This window comes from Trachurus japonicus, chromosome 16 (assembly GCF_045865225.1).
Source record: "Trachurus japonicus isolate A0001 chromosome 16, Traja_1.0".
Classification (NCBI taxonomy): domain Eukaryota; kingdom Metazoa; phylum Chordata; class Actinopteri; order Carangiformes; family Carangidae; genus Trachurus; species Trachurus japonicus.
In genome coordinates this window covers 11,879,758-11,889,836 of record NC_140922.1, presented here as the reverse complement: position 1 = coordinate 11,889,836, position 10,079 = coordinate 11,879,758, and positions in this window count along the sequence as shown.

Here is a 10,079-nt window from a genome sequence, read left to right as displayed (position 1 = left end):
ATGCTAAGCTAAGCTAACTGACTGCTCACTCCATATTTACTGTACAGATACAGATATGACAGCAGTGTTGATGTCCTTGTCAAATTCTCTGTCACAGCATGAATAAGTGTAGTCCCTTTAAAGGGACAACGAGGAGTTTTGGAAAAGCGAAGCGTTTTCACACTACATTTATGAGCGTCCGCGCGCACCGTAAAATTCTTTGACCGGCGCAAGACGGACTCATGTTTTCATTCATCAATAATTAAAGTCAGAGGTTCAAAGAGGTTCAGTTACCGTCGTAGTTCCGACCATAAACGGCGATTCAGCTACGTTATTCTCATTAAGGTAACGCTGGTCGGCTCGACCAGCATCTCCGCCACCACTAATAATAACAAAATAACGATAGAGACAGAACAATATATTTATCGAAAATGGGCCCATTAACAAGTGTGGGTAGCGGAGATTCATCCACATTAACGTGAGACTTTTTTATAACCGAATAGAAACTCCTCGTTGTCCCTTTAACATCCTATAACACACCATCACAGAAAACAACATGCAAACACTTTGTGCCTGATCACAGACTACTTTTACTGTTGCCTTCAAAGAAACTTACAGTGTCTTCTGCTGCCTGTTAAGTGCGGCGCATTTCAGCTCACTCTCAGTCAGTTTCTCAGCCATAGACGAGCTCACTGGCCACCAACAGGGCTTTCCAATTGTCTCCCAGCGCCCAGCCAACGGCCTACAGACAGATGCATAAGGAGTTTAATAGAGTGGATCTAATGAGAGAGCAGAGGAGAAGGAGGGGGCGGGGGGGCTGTCAATGTTATGGATCTGCTCCCCTCTCCACCTCAGCCAATAGGTCAGACCAGGTGTATTGACAGAGGGCAGTGAGGCGTTGTATTGGCTCCTTGATCGCTTAGCTGAGAGCTGCAAATGGGTCAAGCCAGGACTAAACTTCTATTATGAGTCAATGGTGTGACCATTTATAAGATGATTAGCTTAATTTTTTTTGTACATTTAGAAGAGATCAGGGATCTATGACAATAACGCTGAATTAATGTGTATAATTCAGAAACAATACTTTGCTCCTGCCTTATTTGTAAATTTATTGAACAAAGAATGAATCATGTGGAAAATATATGTGAAAATTACACAGTATATTCTTTTGTAATGGGTTTTTGTCAATAAATGTCATTCCTTTACAATGAGAGGAGTTACTAATTAGTCTGCTGGTATCTGTGCAGATAAGTGCACACATTTTCAGCCAAGTTTGATCCGTATTGACCCGTAACGATGGACCAGCTGCTGGCACATCACAGCGCTCACATGTAATCTACTCACCAATTTCCCACACGTGTGCCATGTAAAAGCCTCCAGCAGCAGCAGCGGACTTGAAAAGAGGCAACCACTTGGACCAACTCAGTTTTGCTCTTTAGCTCGTGGCAGTTTCTCTCTCTGCGAGACAACGGAGGAGAACAATGATTGTTTAACAGATGGAAGGCTGTGAGTTGGGCGTGTGCACGTCTGTCATCGCTGTATCACTTTATTGTTCAAGACTTCAGGACAAAAGCCCAAGCTTGTCACGGAGAAAACTTGGAAGTTGCCGTGATTGACAGACATGGCAGCTTGCTCCGAATGGCGCACTAAATAGCTTGCATTATGGGGCTCATTATGGTTTCTTTTATCCATACAAATCAAGTGCCAGCATGACAATTTGTTATTAGCTTCCCAACAAAGGGCTTACAGACGCGCATTCACATACACACGCAAACACAAGCGTGCAAAACTCCTTCTCTCAATGTCTCTTTTTACAGTAACAGCAGGAGGCTGATATGAAAGAGCAAATGCTCAACACAGCCAGGAGTGCTCACAAGTGCTGCAGAGGGAGCACAAACTGCCGGCTGTACTGCATTAACATTATCTCTTTTACTTCGTCTCTCACATTAAATTTTTTCTCTCATTATTGCCATCTCGACTATTCTCTTCTCCTCTTTTCTCTCAGTTCTCTTTCTTGAAATTTCCCTTCATCACCCTTTTTTTTATTCCTCATGCCTCTTTATCTGTGTGTCCTCATCTTCATTCCTCAACAGGGCCTCTAAAGAAGATGTACTGTGTTCATTACATGGAAATGTTCCCCATGGTACATTATCATAGATCCTGACCCTGTAGCGCTGAATCATCCTACTATTCCCAGTTTGCCCGTCAGACACCACAAATAGCATGGTAGAGGAAAGACGAGGCGCTCTCCAGAGCCGCACCGCTGTCGCCTGCACTCCCCTCTCCTGTGCAGTCACTTTCATGTGGACCCTTGAGCTGGACACCTATCTGCGCACAAGAGAGGGACAGAATTAGCTGAAAGACGAAGGAGATGAAGGGAATGGGGGCTAAAAACAAGGAATGAAAGCTGAACGAGAACTGAAGAATAAACTCTAAGTGGTAAGACGGTTTTAACAAGCAAACAAGGAACTAGAGCTGGAGTCCTGCCGAAAAAAAAAAAGAACAAAGAGCATGTGTGTATGGCTGCATAACTTCTCCTCCACCTTAATGGCACTTTGCCCAACCACGCTGATGTACGAGCTTCTCCAGATCAATATGCGCTCTCCATTCACTAGGCGGACAGTAATGCAACTGCCTCATTTGTTTGACGATGTGTGTGGATGTGTGTGTGTGTGTGCATGTGTCCATGTCTTTCAAACTGGCCTCCATTTCCTTTAACTCAACCGTTAAAGGAGAGTGACCATTAAGCCACATAGTTTAGCATGTCACTAACTTAATCGCTTAGTCCACATGGCAACATTGATTTAATAAGGGTGAGTGAGAGTCTGTCTGTGTGTGTGTGTGCAGAAAAAAGGGCTTGTGCACTCACAGAAAGAGTGTGAAGTGTATTAAATGTTACATTATAAGAGTATTTACCTTCCATTGTGTACTTATCTATGGCTGATATATGTTGGTGGGTGTGTGTGTGTGTGTGTGTATTCCCATGAGTGTAATTCTTGCATATGACTAAACAGTGAGGCCAAGATGCTTGTGTTCCCTCATTACAGTGTCAGCAATACAGTTTTTAGCCCACTCAACCACATAAATGACTTCAAATCCTCTGTGTATTAAGCCTCACCACTGGGAACCCAATTTGTAACCTCTGCCCAGTAATACGTTAACTGGACTTTATCTGGGGACAGGCAGAGTGTAAAATTCATACAGTATCTGAGAGAACTAATTGAACCAATTAAGAAAGTGAATATGGATTACTGTGGGACTGTGAACACACACACCCCCTCTGGAATAGAGTTGGAGACCACTGCTTTCACGCGATAATGATTGTCATTGCAAATGGATGGCGGTGCAGGGTCTCAGTGTTCTGCACAACAACACTCCCAGAGTCAGCTGGCTGTGCATTTACACTGATGTGTTTTCATTTCCATAGCAGCTGATCCCAGGGCTGCTATTCTGGGCAGTAATTAATTGCATGCGGGTAAAGGAAAAGTCAAGGATAAGTGTTAAAACTGTTCCTCGCCTTGTACGCACTCTCACATCACACACAAGCACAAAGGCGGCGCTCATTTTTCACACCAACACACATTTGCTAGAGGAAACAAAAAGCAAACGAGTATAAACAACACGCTACGCAGAAACTTGCACAAAAATAAGAGCCCTGGGTACTTCATGCTTTAAACATCTTAATCAGCAAACCCATAAAGCCTCCAAATTTTAATTGCCCCACCATGACTATTAATTACATAACAGTCATTGCAGTCAGCATGCCCATATGTTTGCTAATGGGAGAGGATGGATTAGAATGGCGAGTGGAATACATTAGAAAACAATGGTTTTATTGATCTACAAAGGTAGCATTACATTTCCCCTCCAGGATGTACATACAAACAACATTTTTTCATTTTTTTTCTTGCAAGCTCCAAAGCACAGCATAAAACAAATGACAGAAGACTCTTCATACACGGAAAAGAACAATGTACCATATTATTGTGAAGAAGCTTCTTAAGACAAGATTACTGTAAAACAAGAGATACTTCGTAAGCTGGGAAGACAAAGTGCCATATTACTGTGTGAAACAAAAGATGCACAAACAATGCTCTGTATTGTTCCAGAGCTGGAGCCCTGTCTCCGAAGGGACAACATATAGAGTGGAGATAATACAAGGTTAGAAAATTGACCTTGTTCGATTGGCAGCCAGTTTGAACTCATCCATGCATTGGGAAACCCTTCAGAGAATACTTAAATCTGCAGTATATCTTACAACGTTTCAGAAAATAAGTGAAGACAAGCCGATTCACATGAGCCATTTCTGGAAAGAGCCACTATGGATATAGCAGTGAAAGGCAACTTGGGTACTCTAGCTTAGCAAGATACCCCAGTTAGATTTCTATTGACTTAAAATATGAACCCCAAACTCTCCAGGGACGGATCAGTTGCTTTCACTGCAGAACCAGTAAAATGATAAATGCATGTGGATTCGTTGCTGGTTCATTTCATACTTCATTTGTATGAGGCAAGCTACATTTTGTGCATATAATCATCTGTTCCCAGAAGCAAAACTATTCACATGTTGATTTTTCTACAACTGTTTCATTCAGGTTGATGAAATGTTTATACTGCTCCCAAGTGACTAAAAAAACTGGTTAAATCATAATAAGATTTCTGACTTTCCACTGTCATGTAACCGTTTAAACAGACATTACATGTTATGAACAGAGTCGTTAATACAGACGTGTCAGACTTGTTTGAGGGACCTGTTCAAAAACCGGCACAGTCAGTAAATGTGAAACTACAGCCATCAACAATTAGTTCTGTTGGAACAGCTCGTCTGCTTCTGACAATAAAGCAAATAATATATATAGCAGTCCTTTGACCAATTAAAATATTGAAATGTCTGTATGTTATAACCATGGTCCTTTCTGTAGTGTGAATGTGCTCTGTGTCTGACTCATAGGCCATGCTGACAGGTTGTTCCTATCTGACTGGGCCAAAACACGTCACCAGGTGTTTGGCTCTTCAATAACAGCTCAGGATGACAGTGAGGGGTTAGTTGCACATTGGAGCAAAAGTATCCTTTCATTTCTCTCAGCTCACTTGTCACTTTTGGCTCCATTAGCGCGATGAGTGCTTTTGCTGCCTTTGTTTGTTTTCTGTATTTTTAAATGACCTTATGTCATTATGTTGCGCACCGCACACACACGATTGCCGTGTAGAAAGGCCTTGTAATTCCCTCATCAACCTCTCCATGTTGCTCCAACTGACACAATCTTGTTCTGAGCATTTGCTTGTGTGTACAGTAACTCTACATCTGGATTATTTGGAGATGTTATTTGAGAAAAACCAACGCAATCCTCTGACAAGCTAAAAAGTCTTAGACAATATGCTAATGACTACCAAGTCTTAATTCCATATAAACGCCCACATGCTTTTTATTCTCCTACTGCTGCTCACATAATATCTATTACAACTTTCTATAGCTCTAGGCCAAGCTCTCCTCTCATTTTTCTTTCTTCTCACCCTCTGCCTTTCTCTCCTTCTCATCTGCGCTCATTTCCAACTTTGCTGCTTCACTCTGTTTTATTTCCAAATCAAAGTAATGAAATGGATCTTCACTGAGGTGATTTTCTATCAAGCGAAGAGGAGGCTGTCGTTTCCTGCATCATGTGGAGGGGACAATGAGTGAACTGAAAAACAGGAGGTGGAAGTGAGCAGAGAGACAAATCAAAGAGATCCAGCTGCTTGGCTTACATTTATTTCAAGTTCCAGCTAGATCTATAGCTACTGCCTTAAGGACAAATCCAGCCTTGAATACTCTTACGCTGTTATAAGTCATCCATCTGTGGTGTTCAGTGGATTGCAGGAGTTCGTTTGTCATGCAGTGTTGACATTTTTACTTTACAATGGATTTCTCCGTGTGATTGTTGAACAGTGGTGCAAAACAGCACATCCAGAGAGAAGCTGCAGTTCTTTGACTCTGAGGTGCCCTGACCCACGTTAACCATGAAAAAACTGTTTTTGTAGAGTCATTCACTGGGAGACAAGGCTAACAAAAACAAACTGCTACAACATGCTATCTAGCATGCTTACAGATTATTTTGTAGGCACTCACAAGCCTAACTTAAAGCCAAACCCACAAGCCTAAATCATCAATCATCATTATTTGTTGAGACACTTGGGGAAAAAAAAGTTAACCCTTATTGAGACACTATAGTGGAAAAGCTGGGATGTCCCAAAGTCATTAGGAGTCATCATCTGAGGACCATGCAGAAAAACTGAAAGAAATCCATCCAATAGTAGTTGTTGACAGTGTCTCTAACTAAACTAAACAAAACAACACAACTCCGCCAACACCACACATCTTCCCCAGAATGAGGGAATAAATTAGCTCCATAAAATGCTTCTTTATAAAAGAAAAATAGATAATTGTCTAACTGTACACCTTATCTACAGCATAAAGACAGGGAGCACAGTAAGAAGGGAAATTATCTCCAGAAATAAGACAGATCTGGCTCACGCACCCTTATCCCTCCAACACATGCGTAGCTCGACTCCTTTATTCACAGGACCGAAATGGTTGACCATTTACCAACAACTGTGCAACCAGTCGTGCTGGCACAATGCCTCTAGCACGAGTAAAACAATGCTCCAACAAACAAAAGAGTTGACTCAGAAATGCTGGCAGCAGAGGAAGCTGCTCTGAAGACTTTGTGTTTCACTGTGGATTGTTTTTTTTTTCTTTTTTACTTAAAGCTGCATTAGTTAAAAACAAGTCATTGGAAATAACAAATGGTGCTTTTTAATTCATTTAGTGAAATTTCTGTGAATTCCCCAAAGTTATCAGGGTGGAATAGAGCTTAAGCGTGCCTGTGAGCCTCTGTTACTGTAGGCCGCTGCATTGTACTGCCGTGTCTACCTGCTTCACAGGCCTATTATAGAGACATCAGGGGAGTAACAGAGGCCGACAGGGACAAACAGGTCACCCTTACCTGGGCTGCAGGATAAACGATTTCCCCTCCACCGCTGCTCTGCCTACCTTATTTTCTCTTCCCCTCTACTTTCATCCCTCCATTCACCCCCTCCCATCTTCTCTACCTGTCTGCCATCTGACTGCTTCTTTCCATCCTCTGTCCCCTTTCCTTCCTTCCTACCCTCCACCACCCTTCTCCCCATCCCAACAATACTCCTTAACCCGAGCCCCACCCCCACACCCCCAATCCCTCTACACAACAGAATTAATATTAAAAAGATGTCTTTGTGTGTGTGTGTGTGCGTGCGTGCGTGCGTGTGTGTGTGTGTGTGTGTGTGTGTGTGTGTGTGTGTGTGTTTAGAGGGAGGGGGTGATGTGAGGAGGACAGCGTGTACAATGACCTTACTCGCAAATCGTTGTCTCATGTACAGCAAGCATGTCCTTGTTGCAACACCATAACAGCTCCGAGCCCCAGACCACAAAGCGGCATAAACAAACACACACACCCTCATGCACACACACACACACACACACACACACACAAACATACAGACTGTTTCCTTTCACTCTCTCTTTCTACAGCAGCATCGGACGCTCATGAGCTACTCTTAAAAATTCACTGTTTGCTTCGCTGGCATTTAGCAGGAATCACAACTGACGCTCCGTTGTTGTAGCTGTGGTATAACAAAGCTTTTTTAAGTCTGACACCTCAGTCGGGTGGAATAAGGAGGACCGATGTGCCCGCAGCCTGTTCCTCTTTAACTGTCATAGAAAGGGACAAATGATGTCAGACTGTGTTGTCGCTGCTTCAAAGATGCACATGTCCTTTTAAAAAGCCCTGGAGCTCTGGCATTTAACATTAACATAAGACAGGTTCAGTCCTGTGTTCAGCTCTGTGTCACCAGCGAGACCTTGCATATTTATACATGCAATCTCACCCGCTGATGTATAATCACATGCATACTGTATGCGTGAATGCATAGGTGTGTGTGCATGTGTGTGTGTGTGTGGTGTGTGAGTATGTGTGTGTGTGTGGGTCGGTGCTACTGTGGCATAAATCATTGGAGCTGAGCAGGGGGGCTGGTGCTGCTCTCTCCATCTGTCTCTGTCTGCAGGGGTGAGGTATTTTACACTGATGATAGGGCGAACGGAGGGAGGCGAGAAAAAGTGAGCCGTGCTCGAGTCGTGTGGGATGGACAGAGAAATGAAGCCTTTGGTATCGAAGGGCAGTGGGCAGCATGTGCATCATATGAGTATGTGGAGAGACTTGGGGGGGGGGGGTTGCGCCGAAGCCTTCAGTTCACATAATCCGCATCTCTGCAGGGCCTGTTACTCACAACCTAAGATCTGCTTGTGTGAAACAGACTCTGTTATCCAGCTCTGAGAAATAATGCTGCGGGTATAATGTCTCTGCATGCAGTCCTCCCTCTCCTGCAGCCTCCAGACTGGATACATATGAATGAATGCACCTGGAAAATAGAAACTCAATATCTGTTTGGTGTTGCATCTACTGAACGTCTGTAATATGGACACATTAGGCCCGTTCTTGGACTCAATTTGTTGTTCCGTCTACACGCATAATGATTCTTAAGTCCAGGAACTGCCTCAATCTGTGGGGGTACAACTGGCTGTCCACTGGTTGCCTCCTTTCCATCAATCCTCCTCACCTCCTCTTAACAGGATAAACCGGAGCAGAACAGCCTCTGAACAAATGTATCCAGTACTTCTTAATCAGGCTGTCACAGTGACAAGGGAGAACGCCCTTCAACCGTACTGCATAGAGATTCATGCTACTACGTGTAGCTTGTTCTTGCTGAAGTGTCCTTGAGCGACAGAATACATCCCCAAAGCTTCCCGAGATGGTTCCCAAACTGACCCTGCGGTCTGTCCTACCCGTTTAGCTGGTCTGCAGCTTTGAAACCGGCACCACTGGACACAACTCCAGCTACACCCACAAGAAACTGTGAAAGCTCAGAGGAAAAACAATTCAAAAACTGGAATAGGGTTTTGAGCCCCCATACAGGACTCCTGTTACATCCCTCATTCCTCCTATCAAAGACTGAATAACAAACGGCAGACATGAGCACTGACTGTTGGCTTATATAGGTCTTCCATTGAAGGAGAGAGGGTCATGCTTGGTTGGCTTGGTTGTTAAGGTAGAGGGAGCAGAATCTCTCCTGACACAACCAGTAGCTCGCCACGGTGCAAGATTTGGTTCTGGGTTCTGAGATTAGCTCAAGCATGGCAATCTCTCCTTGGAAGCGTTCTGGAGGGCTTAAAGATGCAGCCATAGAGCAGCAACACAACTGTGCAAGGGACAGAGCTATGCCAGGGTTTTTTTTTTTGATAGACTTAAACTCAGAACTGGCAACTGAACAGCTCATGCTAACACGGTGGTATGATTGTTGCCATGCCATGTAGCCCGGAGCTTAAAGTACAACATTCAGAGGAAATGTGCTTATTTGCTTCCCTTGAAAGAGTTAGGAGGAAGGATCAACATTGTCACATCTGTACAATTAACACAGAACTACCACCAGCATCTCTTATCTTAATATAACAACTGGAAACAGAGGGAATCTGCTGTTTTGGCAATGTAATGCTAAAAAAAAAATCCAATTACTAGCAGCTGAAGTTATATCTCATTTGTTTAATCTGAACAAAAAATTAGACATAAAAACTTCTCACTGTTTCTATTTGGACTGGACTGGTTTTTGACTAAACGGTAACTTAATGGAGTCGCTGCTGGTTACTTAGCAACTACTCCCAACCAAGAAATAGTTTAACATTTAACCTCTCATAAAATCACAACATGTTATGTTTAGATTAAATTTCTGTTGCGACAGAGTGGACAGAGCCAGGCGAGTTGTTACCCGTCTTCACTCTTTATGCTAAGCTAAGCTAATTGGCTGCTGGCTGCAGCCTTGGAGTTAACACGCATCCCCTCCTATAACTCGATTTTAATGGTATGCTGTTTGGAGAGGGGAAAGCAGCACCAAGGCTGCTGTTGACGGGGTACTGTTACCATCTGAATGGGACAGATATCTGAACTGTGACGTCAGTTGAGGTGAAATCTGAGTTAATTCCCTGTTCCATAAAAATTAAGATGTTAAACACCACTGTTTAGCATATGGGTGAG